Genomic DNA, 16,760 nt, shown 5'->3' on the forward strand with positions numbered 1-16,760 from the left:
TGTTGGTCTGGTTCTGTAAGACTTGCATTCGTAGGAAAGGGGCAGCTTGTTTTCTTGAACTGTGATGGCTATCATTCAGCACAAATCAATATCTCACAAATGAGAGGCAAATACTAACACATTTGAAAACAACAGAGTAGATTTTCCTTACACTCCTGCAATGGGTGTGGTAGATTCTACATGTTCAAAACTCCAATTAACTCATACCCCACATGTACTCTTACATACATCTCTGCAGTCTTCATGCAGTTGTGCAAGCTTCCATGCAGATCTCTCTTGCACCTGACAATACACAGTCTCCAGAAACACACTCTTAGCACACAGGCAGCTACTTCTCCTGCACTCCCATGCTTACTATTCAGCACTGTGTGGTATTTCAGATAGCAGTGTGTAGCGCTAACACATTAAACATCACCAAAGCTCATTTCCTTTGCTCTAGTCTAATCACTCACCCAGGTTCCACATGCTCATGGTCGCAAGTAGCTGTTAGGACATGTGCTCTTTTCTGCCTCTCTAAACTATAAGGAAAATGTGTTTGGCTGTTACAGTAATTATCACTTGCAAAACCACAGTAGTAAATGTGCTTTGAAATTGCCAATCAAATATCGTTTTCTGCCTAGAATCACACCATGAGTCTGTGAGCACAAAGGAATTGTTGTCAGAGATTTAATTTGTGTTGGTCTGGTTCTGTAAGACTTGCATTCGTAGGAAAGGGGCAGCTTGTTTTCTTGAACTGTGATGGCTATCATTCTGCACAAATCAATATCTCACAAATGAGAGGCAAAAACTAACACATTTGAAAACAACAGGGTAGATTTTCCTTACACTCCTGCAATGGGTGTGGTAGATCCTACATGTTCAAAACTCCAATTAACCCTTACCCCACATGTACTCTTACATACATTTCTGCAGTCTTCATGCAGTTGTGCAAGCGTCCATGCAGATCTCTTTTGCACCTGACAATACACAGTCTCCAGAAGCACGCTCTTAGCACACAGGCAGCTGCTTCTCCTGCACTCCCATGCTAAGTATTAGGCACTGTGTGGCATTTTAGATAGTAGTGTGTAACGCTACCACATTCAACATCACCAAGGCTCATTTCCTTTGCTCTAGTCTAATCACTCACCCAGGTTCCACATGCTCATGCTCTCAAGTCGCTGTTAGGACATGTGCTCTTTTCTGCTTCTCTAAACTATAAGGAAAATGTGTCAGGCTGTTACAGTAATTATCACTTTCAAAACCACAGTAGTAAATGTGCTTTGAAATTGCCAATCAAATATCGTTTTCTGCCTAGAATCACTCCATGAGTCTGTGTGCACAAAGGAATTGTTGTCAGAGATTTAATTCGTGGTGGTCTGGTTCTGTAAGACTTGCATTCGTAGGAAAGGGGCAGCTTGTTTTCTTGAACTGTGATGGCTAGCATTCAGCACAAATCAATATCTCACAAATGAGAGGCAAATGCTAACACATTTGAAATCAACATGGTATATTTTCCTTCCACTCTTGCCATGGGTGAGGTAGATCCTATATGTTCAAAACTCCAATTAACCCTTACCACACATGTACTCTTACATACATCTGTGCAGTCTTCATGCAGTTGTGCAAGCGTCCATGCAGATCTCTCTTGCACCTGACAATACACAGTCTCCAGAAGTACGCTCTTAGCACACAGCCAGCTGCTTCTCCTGCACTCTCATGCTTACTATTCAACACTGTGTGGTATTTCAGATAGCAGTGAGTAACGCTAACACAATCAATATCACTAAGGCTCATTTCCTTTGCTGTAGTCTAATCACTCACCCAGGTTACACATGCTCATAGTCTCAAGTAGCTGGTAGGACATGTGTTCTTTTCTGCTTCTCTAAACTATAAGGAAAATGTGTCAGGCTGTTACAGTAATTATCACTTGCTCTACCACAGTAGTAAATGTGCTTTGAAATTGCCAATCAAATATCATTTTCTGCCTAGAATCACACCATGAGTCTGTGTGCACACAGGAATTGTTGTCAGAGATTTAATTTGTGTTGCTCTGCTTCTGTAAGACTTGCACTCGTAGGAAAGGGGCAGCTTGTTTTCTGTGATGGTTAGCATACAGCACACATAACTATCTCACAGATGAAAGGCAATACAAACACATTTGAAAACAACAGGGTAGATTTTCCTTGTTGTCAGAGATTTAATTTGTGTAGCTTTTATTGTGTAAGACTTGCAGTCGTAGGAAAGGGACAGCTCATATGATAGGATTTGAAAAGCACATAAAAAATATAGTAATATATTTAAATTACATAAATGTATTTTTTTTTTGTTTCTTTCAGGTATTGCTGAACAACACTGAAATAAATTAAAGATGCCTATAAAATCAAGAAAGAGAAAAGAACAGCAACAACATCTATATTTGAAGACAACTGGACAACAAAAATTAGTTGAAGAACCTCATGTTGGAAAAAAGAAAAAGTCTTCTGGTAAGCAGACTAAGGATTTTATAAAAAATATCCTCAAGCAAAGAAAAAATGTAAAAAGTATATCCACTGCAAATAGTGTTTCAAGTAGAAAACAACAAGACAATCGACAGAATGTACTAAATGCTAATGTACAATCAGAAGTAAGAAAGAATGACTTAAAAAGAAAAATAGATTTTAAAAACATTCGTAGAAAAATGTTTCAGAGAAGAGTGATGTTCAATTTGCTAAAGGATGTGAAACAATATAGGAAGAAAGCCAAATTTGATAAGAAAAAGAAACATATTGAATCAATTGTTGCAAAGGCTTTGGAATTAAAAAGAAATCTATTCATTTTAATTTTGAACAGGATGCGTACATTAGATAAATTAGTGAATGTAATGAAGTCAAAAAGCAAAAGAAAAAGAGAAGTGAAAAAAAAAACTTTTGTAAAGTGTTCTTAGGAGAATGGAAGCATAGTTCAAGTACTGAACCATTTTTTAATGAAGAGACTTACCTTCAAAGTAATAGTTTGCTGCATGCAGTTGACACCAGTGGTCGAGCATATGAAGTTAAGGATGGTTGTGTAATGGAAAAGGAGAAAATGGTTCCAAGAAAAGAGGAAGAAGTGTTAGCTGATGAGGTTATGGGGAGATGTCCTAAAGCCCCAGTGTACACTTGGAATTGTAGTAGTATTTGTACTGTACGACAGGAATCTATTGATAAATTACGTGACTTTCTAAGAGAATATAGTAAAACAAAGTGTTAAACAGAAGATTAAGGTGCTTCAAAGACTAGATCCATGCAGAGTGAGAGAGAATACTGGTTTGCAAGGACATTCTCTGGCTTGTCTTTCTAGGAAAGTTTGTCAAAGTGTTTTTCACCATTTTAGGATGCTGGCAGTTCATCATACTGAAATGAGAAAATTTGTGAGAAGATTGTATTTTGCTAAAAGTCCAGCACTAAAGTTAAATGAGTTGAATAGTGCTCTGTTCCGTGGATCTCTATCAGATGTGAAGAAGGTTTGTGAGGATATTGAGTTTTGTTACTTTGGTCCAGAGCAAGAAAGTGCAGGAAATGACACAGTTATTGAAGAAAATGTGGAAGAGAATGTAGAACTCACTGTTAGTAAAAATTTTGAAGATCAAATGACAAAATTTGCTATCATCTCTAATGAAAGACCAAATATTACTTGTATTTGTTGCCGGAGAAGCCATTATAAAACTCAAACAAGGAATGTTGATCTCTATAAAAAAAGTGAAAAAGAAAATAATTCTAAGTGGAAGGATTTTGCTACATATTTATTTCTGGAAAATTGTTTTGATTTGGATGAAGATCAGCGTATTTGTAAATACTGTTATAACAAGTTAGAAGAAAATAAAATGCCAGCTAGAGCTCTACATAATAATTTAGAATTGGTTGATATTCCTGCAGAACTTAGTGATTTAAATATGTATGAGTCTATACTCATTCAATGTGTCAATCCGTTTCAGACTATAGTTCGTATGGAGCCCAAAACAGGTAAATTACCTCCTTCAGATTTACAAAGAGGTTTAAAAGGAAGAGTTGTCTATTTGCCATTAGATTTGAAAAAAAATATTGAAACAATTGATGCAGATAGTTTGGAAACTAAACCATTAGTTATTCTGGTTAATGGTGTACCTACAAAGAATAAGAACATTTGGCAGGAGCTGGTAGATGTAGGAAAAGTACAAAGAGCAAATTTATATTTGAAAAGAAATAATAAATGGTATGAATCAATTTATATGGATGAAGATGAAGAAGTTTTACTAGCAGACACAGGAATACCAACTGGGCAAATTGAAAAAGTGGATAAGTCAAAAGAAGAAGAAATTTATGAACATTTCAGCATACATCCTCTTCATTCTAAAGAAGTTATGGGAAACACTATTGATCTGTTTCAGATGAAAAAAGCAAAAGGAACTCCAGTGAGTGTATCGGAGGAGAGCTTAGAAGCTCGTTGTTTTCCCCAGCTGTTTCCTACAGGAAAAGGTGGACGATATGATGAACGTCCAGTACAGATTCCTGCTTCTGAGTATCGGACTACAAGATTATATGCAGAAGATCCAAGATTTTGTCAAAGTATTCCTTATTTGTTCCATATTTTATTTGAAAGTGACTTGTCTGCACTATCTTATGCAGTAAATCACATTTTAACAACTGGAGTACATCTACATAATGTGTCTGCAAAGGATTTTCTGAGCAAAGTGCAACAACGAGATGATCATATGGAATCTCAATTGATTAATCTGATGGCTTGTCAGCGTGGGACTAATGAATATTGGTACCGACGCCATGGAGAATTGAAATGTATGTTATGGAATTTAGGAACTCCTACATGGTTCCTTACCCTAAGCTGTGCTGAGTACGCTTGGGATGATTTACTGGATTTTCTTCGAGAGGAAAATTCAAATATTGAAAACATCCAATACAAGACAGCAGGAGAATTGTGCTTATTGGATCCGGTTAATGTTTGCAGATATTTCAATCATAGATTTGAGGCTATGATGTCCTTCATCTGCAATAAAAAAAATCCACCTCTTGGATAAGTTGTGGATTTCTTTTGGAGAAAAGAGTACCAAGCAAGAGGTGCTGCTCATATTCATATGCTGTTGTGGATCAAGGATGCCCCAAAATTTGGTACAGATTCTGATGATGCAGTTTTATCTTTCATTGAAGGATATGCAACATGTGCTATACCTAGAAGCACAGAAGAAAAACACTTAAAAGAGCAAGTTTTACATTTTCAAAGTCATCGGTGTGGAAAATACTGTCGACGAAAGTACAAGAGTAAAGATAAATTCTACACAAAATGTCGATTTGGATTTCCACGACCTGTTCTTTCAAAAGGAAGAGTAAACAGTTTTATGTCAGCTGTGCGGCATACTATTACAAGAAAATCGCCTAAAAATACCTACAACCTAAGGAGAAAAGAAGAGTCAAAATATATAAATGACTACAACCCAGTCATTTTATCCCTGTGGAATGCTAACATGGATAATCAGTATGTAGCTCACAATTCTATTGCTGTTGCTCGGTATGTCACATCTTACATCACTAAATCTGAGAAAACGGAATTGAAGGAAATGTGGGAAGAGATTTCTCACGAGAAGACTGTCAGTAAGAAGCTATACAGTTTCAGTTTAAAGATATCATCGCATCGAGAAATTGGGTCATACGAATGCTCAGATAGGTTATCATCTGCAAGTCTGTACTCCTAATCCAGAAGAATAATTTGGGTAAGTTTAGGCCTTGCAGGAATGCGAAATCGGGTATTGAAATCTATTCGAGAAATTGAATATTTAGCAGAGTACAAACCAGACAGTACAGACATTTTCAGAACAAACATGTTGGACACATATTACCCAAAGAGAAGTCATCATCTTGAGAACATGTGTCTCTATTAGGCCTGGGCGGTAAATTCCGTTCCGCTCGCGGAATTTGCGGAATTTTGGTAATTTCGCGGTCCGCGGAGAACGCGAAATTGCCCAAAATTCTGCTTTCCGCGACTTCGCGAAATTTTTTCTTGTTCGCGTTCTCAAAATGCGTGTTCCCAAGATATTTCTCCCCGAGCACGCAAACAGCAACTGTGAACAGGAAACAAGCATCGCGAACAATTCCGCGTGTTCGCGGAATTTCTGCATGTTCGCGGAGATTTTTACCGTTTCGCGGAGATTTGCGTAACGCGATTACGCAAATTCCGCCCACCCCTAGTCTCTATGAAGTGCTGCAGAACTACATTTTTAAACAGAATACCACAGAAGACATCAACAATGGAAAATATAAAGTCATTGGTGAGGAAGGATGTTTGGTAAAACAAACAAAAGGAAGTTTGATTAATCACAGAAAGCTGAGTTGCGACACTACTGACAAGAAGGAATTTTACTACTTAGCACCTTTACAGTTGTTTAAACCATGGCGTTCAGAGGATGAATTACTTGGACATTTTCAAAGCTATGAAGAATCCTTTAATGCATGCAAAGATACCATAGAATGCAATACTTTCACAACTTATGTACAAATGTTAAATGAAGAAATTGAACAAGAAGCAACAATTGCAGCTGAAGTAGCTAGAGACAGTTCTCAAGACAGTCAAAGTTCTGGGACACTCAGTCAAGATCCTCTAGGACAACCAATCGTAGAAAAGGAAGCTGCAATAGCCATGACTGAAGTGGAAACAGCTATGAATCAAGCTCAGGAAGATTTAATAAACTTACCAAATTTGGAACAACAATTGAATCATGAACAACAACAAATTTATGAGGAAGTCACAAAACAAATTGATCATGGATTACTACATGAAAATAAAGAGTGCTCATGCACATCATTTGAACCAATCAGAATGTATGTGAGTGGACAAGCTGGAACTGGAAAAAGTTTCTTAATTAAAGTAATTAGAAGCTACCTACAGAAAAAAACTGATTCAACTTTGTCTTGTGTTGTTACTGCTCCAACTGGGTTAGCAACATATAACATAAAAGGAATTACCCTCCATCGTTTGCTAATGTTACCAGTAGAGCATGAGAACAAAATGCAATACCACAAGCTAACAGGAGAAGCATGTTTTGAAGTTTCAAGAGTATTGAAAAAAATGACAGTTCTCATTATCGATGAGGTAAGCATGGTATCAAACTTAATGCTTGCCTTTGTGCATTTAACAATGCAGCAAATTCTAAAGACAGTCTATGACGTGCTATTTGGAGGAAAACTTGTTATAGTTTTTGGGGATCTACTGCAGCTCACTCCAGTTAAAGGACAACCAGTATTTCATACTCTTACACATGAAGACACTAAAAAGTCGTTAGGAAGTATAGGTAATGTGAATATTTGGACATACTTTGAGTACAAAGAACTCATTACCAATATGCGGCAAGCAAATGATGATGATTATGCAAGTATTCTCAAAGATATCAGAATTGGACTACTCACAGAACATGGCAGAAAAGCTTTACAGAGTCGATTGCTATGTAATTTGTTTCCAACAGAAGAAATAGTTCCAGAGAAAATATACAAGAAAATTGCCGGAAAAAATACTGTAATCTGCTTAATGCCAACACTACATGAATGCTCTATATTCAATCAAGAACTTTTGAAATTGGAAAATGAAGAGATTATAAAACTGGAAGCTGTGGATAAATTACAGCATGAAGGAATAACTATTATATTGACAAGCAAATTGACAACTAAATTGGATTCTCTAGAGAAAAACATATCGAAAACAGCTGGTTTAGAAAAGAATCTTTATGTATGTATGAACTGTTGAGTAATTTTAAGACGTAACTTGGATGTAGAAAAAGGTTTAGTGAATGGAGCTATGGGTAAAGTTGTGGGTTTTGTTAATTACCAGAAAAAAGATGGAATTGAATTTTTAAAAATAAAATTTGATCAGATTGAAGAGGTTAAAGACATTAGTCGTTGTTCAGTTCGTTTCTTGCTTGTGAAAGACTTATATGTACGTAGGAAGCAGTTTCCGTTTTCTCTAGCATATGCTGTAACTATTCACAAATCTCAAGGATTAACTGTAGATAGTGCTTTTGTAAACATTGGATCTAGTGTGTTTAAAGAAGGTATGGCATATGTTGCTTTGTCACGCGTGAAAAAAATATCTGGTTTATTCATGATAGACTTTGATGAGTCAAAAGTTAGTGCTGATGCAAACTGTGTAAAGGAGTATAATAGATTAAGAAGAAGCTATGCTCCTCATTTAGGTCAGTATCCTGTGTTTGAAAAACGTGTTGTTTGTCGGAAAAGGAGAATTGAGAATATCTGTAATGAGGATGTACAGAAGAGTAAACAAATAGAGACTGATGTGATTGCAAGCAAAAAGAAAAAGGACAATGCTGAAGAGGTTGTTGGTTGTCATTTTGATAATAGCTCTGGTGTCAACTGCTACGCTAATGTAGTGCTGAATGTTGTAATTTATCTTGAAAGTTTGAAAGAGCAGATAATACTAAATCATGAAAAAAGATTCTGTTCTCTGCTGAGTTTCCTTTATGAGAAGAAGCTGAGTAATGATAAAACTAAAATAGAAAGTGCTTCTGATGTTAGAAATCTTTTAGATGTATGTTCTGGATGCACACAGTTTACACAAAATGTCCAGCAAGATGCACAGGAATTCTTAATGTATATGCTTATGGTACTGGAAGATGAAGGGGTAGAAATAGAAAATATGTTTGGTCTCTCTTATAAATGGGAACATAGTTGTGAAAACTGTTTGAAAACATGGAGCTCTAATGTTGATTCTGAAAGGTTCATATATTTAACATTACCAGAGAGTAAATCAGTGACTTTTAGTACATTATTTAAAGATGCAAATCACAACATGGAATGTTCTCAATGTAAATCAGAAATGTTATCAACGTTATTTTTAAAGAAATATGGACAGTATGTAATTTTAATGATGCAACGTTGTAGAGCTGATGGAACAAAATTGGAAACTTTAATAAAGAAGTTTACAGGAAATCAATTATCAATATCAGGAAAGACTTTTGTTGCAGTTGCAATAATTTTCCATGATGGACCTTCTATAACTTCTGGTCATTACACAGTTTATCTAAAATGTGAAAAAGGCTGGACACTGTGTAATGATTCACAATTGATTTTCAAGCAACGTTTGCCTGCAGAATTACCAAATTCCTACTTAATTTTTCTAAAACCAAAATTTTAGATACAAATTGCAGCATCTGAACAAACCATTATTTCGATTTTATTGGATTACCATTGGATATTTCACACTCGGAGCACGCCGGTACGCGCACGGTGCACGCATGCATATGCGTACGGAACACGCGGGTAGGTTCTACGCGCGCATGCACAACGTACGCATGTGCACTCGGAGCAGGCAGGTGCGCGCACCGTACGCGCATGGTGCACGCACGCGTGCGCGTACGAAGCACGCGCGTAGGGAGCATGCGCGCATGCGCCTATGGAGCACGCGCGGACGGAGCACGCACGACGTACGTATGCGCACGTGGAGCACACACCGTGCGCGCACAGTGCGCCCACGGTCAAAAACCCTTAAAAAAAAAAATTCAAGTGCTTATAAGTTTATAGAAGATATTAACTGTGCTGTTCAACTATATCCAAATTAAAAAAAAAGAACTGAGCCATTCAATATTACAGGATAGAGTCAATCTATAACTATATACATAGGTAGTTTATTGTAAAATAATTATATAAAAAATATAATAATACACACATAAATTAGCATTTAAAAAACCTTACAAATTCACTAAAAAAACCATAGGTTTCACACACGTTATAGTTAGGAATTAGCATTTAAAAAACCTTTGAAATTCACTGAAAAAACTATAGGTTTCACACACGTTATAGTTAGGAATTAGCATTTAAAAAACCTTGCAAATTCACTGAAAAAACCATAGGTTTTACACATGTTATAGTTAGATGGACATTTCACTCGTAAAAAACCAATGAAATTCCCTTGTTATAGTTAGTTCAGCTAACTATAACTCGCGCGCCCACAATCCACTGCTGATGACGTCACATATTACATCACTCATGACATGGTCAGTGACATCACTCATGACATCACTGATGACATCTCAAATGACATCACTGATGACATCACTGATGACGTCATCCGTGTGTTAAATTACCACATCTTCTCACACCCTAATATAACCTTTGATACACCGACTCAAAATTTCAGAGTTCCATTCTCAAAACCATACATACTCCAATACCAATAACTACATACCCACTTAGGTCTACATACACCTCCACTCACTCACCTGTACAGTCACTCATACTTACAATCACTCCATACTAGACTATCATATGCATTTATACACCTATATAGACACTCACACACCACCAATCATCCATAGAGGTACTCTCACACCTAGTCAGTCATGCAAATAATTACACTCCCATGTACTCACCTATGCGGTTATACACACTCAAGTTCACTTAATCATAAAAATAGTACCACATTCTTACGCTCTTATAGAATCATTGATTCAAGCACACACTCATCCATACAGTCACTTTCACAATCACACACTATCACATCTACCCACTTATATACTCTTACATGCATATATACTGCCTTTCACATATGTAGTTAGTCACAAATGTACCACTGAGATATACATTCAATCCCTAACACACCCATACATACACTCACTCAACCATACAGTCCATCACAGATGCACTCTTAAAACCATGCACCCATATAATCACCCACTCACACATCTATGCATAGAGTCACACACACCCTACCCACACAAACACTCAGGAACCCATACAGATACTGAGACAAACAATCAATAACTCATATAGACACTCATATAGCTACTCACAAAACCATGCAGCCACTTATACACCAGCATACAGACACATACAGACATTTACACAGTTTAGTTACTAGTCTGCAGTAAGATACATTTAATGACTCACTTATAGAGTCAGTTACGCACCACAGAAAATCATCCATTTACACACTTGTACACCCACTCATTCTTCAACAGGCCTTTCCCTATATATATTAAACATATTAAAATTGTTCAGAAACACATACTCAATGGATGATGTCATCAGTGATGTCATTTGAGATGTCATCAGTGATGTCATGAGTGATGTCACTGACCATGTCATGAGTGATGTAATATGTGACATCATCAGCAGTGGATTGCTGGCGCGCGAGTTATAGTTAGCTGAACTAACTATAACAGGGGAATTTCATTGGTTTTTTACGAGTGAAATGTCCAGCTAACTATAACATGTGTGAAACCTATGTTTTTTTCAGTGAATATATATATACATATATATATATGTGTATATATATATAAATATATATATATATATACACATATATATATATATATGTATATATTCACTGAAAAAAACATAGGTTTCACACACGTTATAGTTAGGAATTAGCATTTAAAAAACCTTGCAAATTCACTTAAAAAACCATAGGTTTCACACATGTTATAGTTAGCTGGACATTTCACTCGTGAAAAACCATTGAAATTCCCCCGTTATAGTTAGTGCAGGCAACTATAACTCACGCGACCGCAATCCTCTGCTGATGACGTCAGATATTACATCACTGTATTTAGACACTTATTTACCCATGTCTTCTTCCATTAATTTTTAGCTATACATATATTACAAATATTTTTTTTTCAGAAAGACACATATGTCATCAGTGATGTAATATCTGACGTCATCAGCAGAGGATTGCGGTCGCGTGAGTTATAGTTGCCTGCACTAACTATAACGGGGGAATTTCAATGGTTTTTCACGAGTGAAATGTCCAGCTAACTATAACATGTGTGAAACCTATGGTTTTTTAAGTGAATTTGCAAGGTTTTTTAATTGCTAATTCCTAACTATAACGTGTGTGAAACCTATGGTTTTTTCAGTGAATTTGTACGGTTTTTTAAATGCCAAGTTATGTATTTATTTATTTTTTTTAAGTTTTTTCACCGTGCGCGCTCCGTGCGCGCACGGTGCGCTTCGCGCACCGCGCACGCCCCCTGAGTGCCCACGTTACGCAATTCGCGGAATTTTTCAATTTATACCGTATGCGCACGCCACGCGTACTGCGCGATTTTTCGTAAAAAAATTAAAATACATTTTGGCCCTTAGGGGTCCTTCTGGGACCCCCTGACAAAGGCTAGGGGGTCAGGAACTGTCCACCCTGCCCCCTTTTCACGTTCTCCACCTTTGTTTTTTATCCCCTCACACTGCGAGAGACAAAATGGCGGCCGACACTTCCTGGTTTCGACCGATTCGAATGTTTACTAAGATCTAACAACCAATCAGAATCGCGCTCGCGCACGGCAGCGTGCGCATACGGTAAGTTTTACCGTACGCGCACGGAGCGCGCCTATAGATATATATATGCTTTTAAATGCTATTTTCTCAGGAAATACCGGACAGATTTACACCAGACCTGCAAAAGGCACATCCCTGACCTGAGGACTACCTCTCTGCCAAATTTCAAGAAATTCTGTTCAGCCGTTCGGGCTGTAGCTTGGACTAAAGGTCCTATGGAAAAATGCATGGGGAAAACGCGTTTTGGGACCCCCCCTTTTTCTCAGCCCCCACTTGACGAATCCCCCCGAGACTTTCAGGGAAGAAGCGGAGCGGAGCGCCCCACCTATTTTGAAAATTTCACGAGAATTCGTCAATCGGCGCCAAAGTTATTCCAAATAGAATGTTGCGGATTTCCTATGGAAACACGGTCCTAACTATAACTATCTACTGGCGACCGCCAGTAGATAATATATATATATATATACATATATATATATATATATATAGCCCTTTGTAGCTGGGTTATAGAGGTCTTAGAACATTGTGCCACTAGAGGGCAGAATGTTCTAACAAATAAAAGAAAGGCCTCTTGGAGCCCGAGGGGATTTAAATCCCGTTGGGCTCCGAGAGGTCTTTGTTCACAGCAGCAGCTGTGAACAAAAGCAACATTGGAATGTTGCTCTGCTGGCTTTTACCGGCCCGTAGAAGCACAGAGCACTTCATTGTATTCAATGGAGCGCACCACATTCCAACGTTCTAATATGTATCATATTAAAATAAGTAGAATGCTCAGCTTTAACCACACCCCAGAGGCTACCTGTAAACCTCACTATCCACAAGCTCACCGCTATTCTGTGCATATGTTTACTATGTACAGGCGCACAGATATTTACTTCAGTAAGTCTTATTCTTAAGCACAAATACTTCCAAACTCAAAATCAACACACTTTGATACCACACTCATCTAATACAATCTCATACCATATCCTCTTGTTCTAGAAGGGCACTACAAGTGAATATTGTTCGCCTTGAGAGAGTAAGATGCACTTTCCTCCACTCCTTACATTCTACATTTAACAGAATTATAAATAATGGTTTTGAGACATTGGCGCATGCTTATGAATGCCCTCTCCTTTGGAGGTGGCACCCATTGTAATATTGAGTGCACCACGCCTCATACTGCAATATATTTTGATGAACTCGGATGCACTTTTGTAGGAATCTTTTATGTATTGAGATAATTGAATTGTTGAATATAAGCCAGAAAAATGTGCAAGAATAATGAAGAAAGGAAACTACTGAGATGAGTTTTCACAATGTTTCAATAGAGTGCTCTATTTAATCGATACACACATTAAGAAAAATTATGGGCAGTAACCCGGGGATGCAATCATGAACTGCAGGTGTGCAGTCCTGTAGCTAAACAATATGTATTGTTTACACAACGCTACTCTCCAGATCATTGGCTTACGAGTATTTCTTTTTATCGTCTGTTTTTGCAATTCATGCTTTAGCCATAAATTTTACTTGCAGGAAACTCATTTAGAAAATGTTCACCTAGAACTGTGTAGCTGGACATGTACTGCAACTAAATGTGTTAGCTGTTAAGACTCTTGGATAACAGAATACTGAATAGTGGGGTAAATCATACCAACTACCCTTATAACTTACCTCCCAGCCTCTATCCCTGAGGCAAAGTGGATGCTGGAAGTTGACCTTAGACACATCCATTCTGCTGGACATGGTGTTTGTTCTGTGGGCGTGCTCTTCAGGTAGACGCACGGGACTGCACCTTCTGAACCAGGTATTGAATGGGTCACAAACGTGCACTAAATATACCAGTGACTATACTGCAATGTGTTTATCAATTACCTTGTTATATTATTAAGTTGGTGAGTGTTTACATAATTAATGTTTTAAATTATGTGTATAGTTTATTATTGTGTACATTATTTGTATTAACTGTAACAACGCTTTATAGTAATGAATATACTGCTGCAGTAGTTATTTAAAAGGGTTCTTCCAAGGTCAGCGGTCTTCAAACTGGGGAGCAGGGCCCCATATGGGGGGCCTAAATTGATTCCAGGGGGTGCCAGACTCTGGCCAAAAGAAGCATTATGTCAATAACAGTGCTTTGTCGTAAGCACAAAAAAAATAGTGGCAGTAAGCCACTCTGTAATGGGCCATCACTAACATCTTTTGTCTTTGACATCCTAGCTGAGAGTATGTGTCAAAAGTAAATTGACTTCAAATATTCTTCAAAACCCCCACCCACCTTTCTAATAATCACACTGGGAAGACTATAGCACGTTACAACGTGTGCTTTTCCAACGTGGAACTTTAAAACACAGTCGTTAAAACGACCGCTTTGTTACCACGCGTGTCATTACAATGCAAGTCATTTCAACAACTTCCTCTAGGGGGCACACTGGACTTAGGAATAGTATTAATTACTATTCCTACTCCAGTTTGCGCAACAGCAGGGAAGGTGTTGGATTTAAAATCCAACATTTTCCCTGGTGTTGCTCGCCCCATAGAGCAAGTCGTTGAAATGACTTGCGTGGTAATGATACGCGTGGTAACAACGTGGTCATTGTAACAACTGCGTTGTAAAGTACCGCGTTGTAAAAGTTGAGTAGTAAACGTTGTTTCCCCACTGTGAATACGTTTACACATTAGGAAGGTCAGCCTCTACCAGAATTGTTTGTTTAGCAATCATGTATTTGATCGCATTATTAAAATAGTAACAGAACTTCACTGCAATGTTTATATAAGACTGGAAATATTTAAAAATTGCAAATGTAATAGTTTAATTGGGAAACATTCGGGGGCAATAGTTTTCTTTTTCTGCTGGGGGCGCAGCATTAAAAACTTTGAAGCGGGCTACTCTAGTGTGTGTTCTCAAATTGTAATTACGGGCAACATAATGGTGCCGATTCCGATCCGGTAAAACCCGATTACGAATGGTCGTACGGAGCGTTTTCTCCGTCCGACTCGTACCCGGGAAAACCACCTTACAAACCCGCAAGTACGATTCGTACGGAAATACCATTTCCGTACGAGTCGTACAAAACACAGAGCGGCAAAAAAATACCCACAATTCCGATCCGGGACATCGCATACGTGACGTCCGGATCGAGTCAGGCAGCGTTTTACGGACCAGCAAGTACGATCCGTGCCCACGTCACTCCGCACCGCTCATTTTTTACGGCAGCCAAAAACTCCCGGGAAATTGAGGACGACGCGAAGAAGGAGCACCGGGACGCGACAGACAGCCATGGACCCTATCCTACGTGTCATCCCGGCCCTCCTAGCCTACGACCTGGTGCACAGAAACCGACGCAGATGCTGCAGAAGGTCAGAACAACACCCAGCGGCAAAGGGGGAGGGGCGAGGGGCAGGAAACATAACCCCCACCCAATGTAAAACATATATATCCTGCACATAAATTACCTCCATGGTCTGGTCACTTCGGGGGGCGTGTCCGCCAATGCCACGTACCGCCACAACAGAAGTGGACGTGGACGCGTACCCGTCACCACTATAATGGTGGTACGGCCCGTACCCAGGCCCCCCAGAGCGTGGGTACGGTTCGTACCACCATTGTAGTGGTGACGTAGGGGTACGTGTGGTACGGACCGTACCCACGCTCTGAGGGCATGGGTACGGGCCGTACCACGCGTACCCCTACGTCACCACTACAATGGTGTTACGGCCCATACCCACGCTCTGGGGGCGTGGGTACGGCCCGTATCACGCCCTCAGAGCGTGGGTACGGGCCGTACCCCTACATCACCCCAACAATGGTGGTACGGCCCGTACCCACGCCCTCAGAGCGTGGGTACGGCCATTACCACCATAGTTGGGGTGACGTAGGGGTACGCGTGGTACAACCCGTAACCACGCCCTCAGAGCGTGAGTACGGGCCATACCCCTACATCACCACAACTATGGTGGTACGGCCCGTACACACGCTCTGAGGGCGTGGGTACGGGCCGTACCCCTAAGTCACCCCAACAATAGTGGTACGGGCCGTACACACGCCCTCAGAGCATGGGTACGGCCCGTACCACCATAGTTGTGGTGATGTAGGGGTACGGACCGTACCCACGATCTCAGAGCGTGGGTACGGACCACATCACGCGTACCCCTAGGGCACCAGTACATCAGTGATACAAGGTGTACACACGCCACGAATGTTGTCATAGGGCCTGGTGCAGCATCTAACCAGTATATTGGGGGGTGTATGCCCAGGAGAGCAGTGTACTGCACCAAGGGAGCAGGCGGGTGGGTGGGTGTCTGCCTAGGATTCACATCAGTGGACAGAGACATGTGAGGGGTGGGTGCATATCACTCCCAGCAGTGCCCAGACATATGAGGGGAGGGTGCCTATCACTCCCAGCAGTGCCCAGACATATGAGGGGTGGGTGCCTATCACTCCCAGCAGTGGACAGAGATATGGGGGTGGGTGCAGAGGAATACCTGCAGTGGACAGAGACATATGAGGGGTGGGTG

The sequence above is a fragment of the Triturus cristatus genome, chromosome 3_2 (genome assembly GCF_964204655.1).
Source record: "Triturus cristatus chromosome 3_2, aTriCri1.1, whole genome shotgun sequence".
Lineage (NCBI taxonomy): Eukaryota > Metazoa > Chordata > Amphibia > Caudata > Salamandridae > Triturus > Triturus cristatus.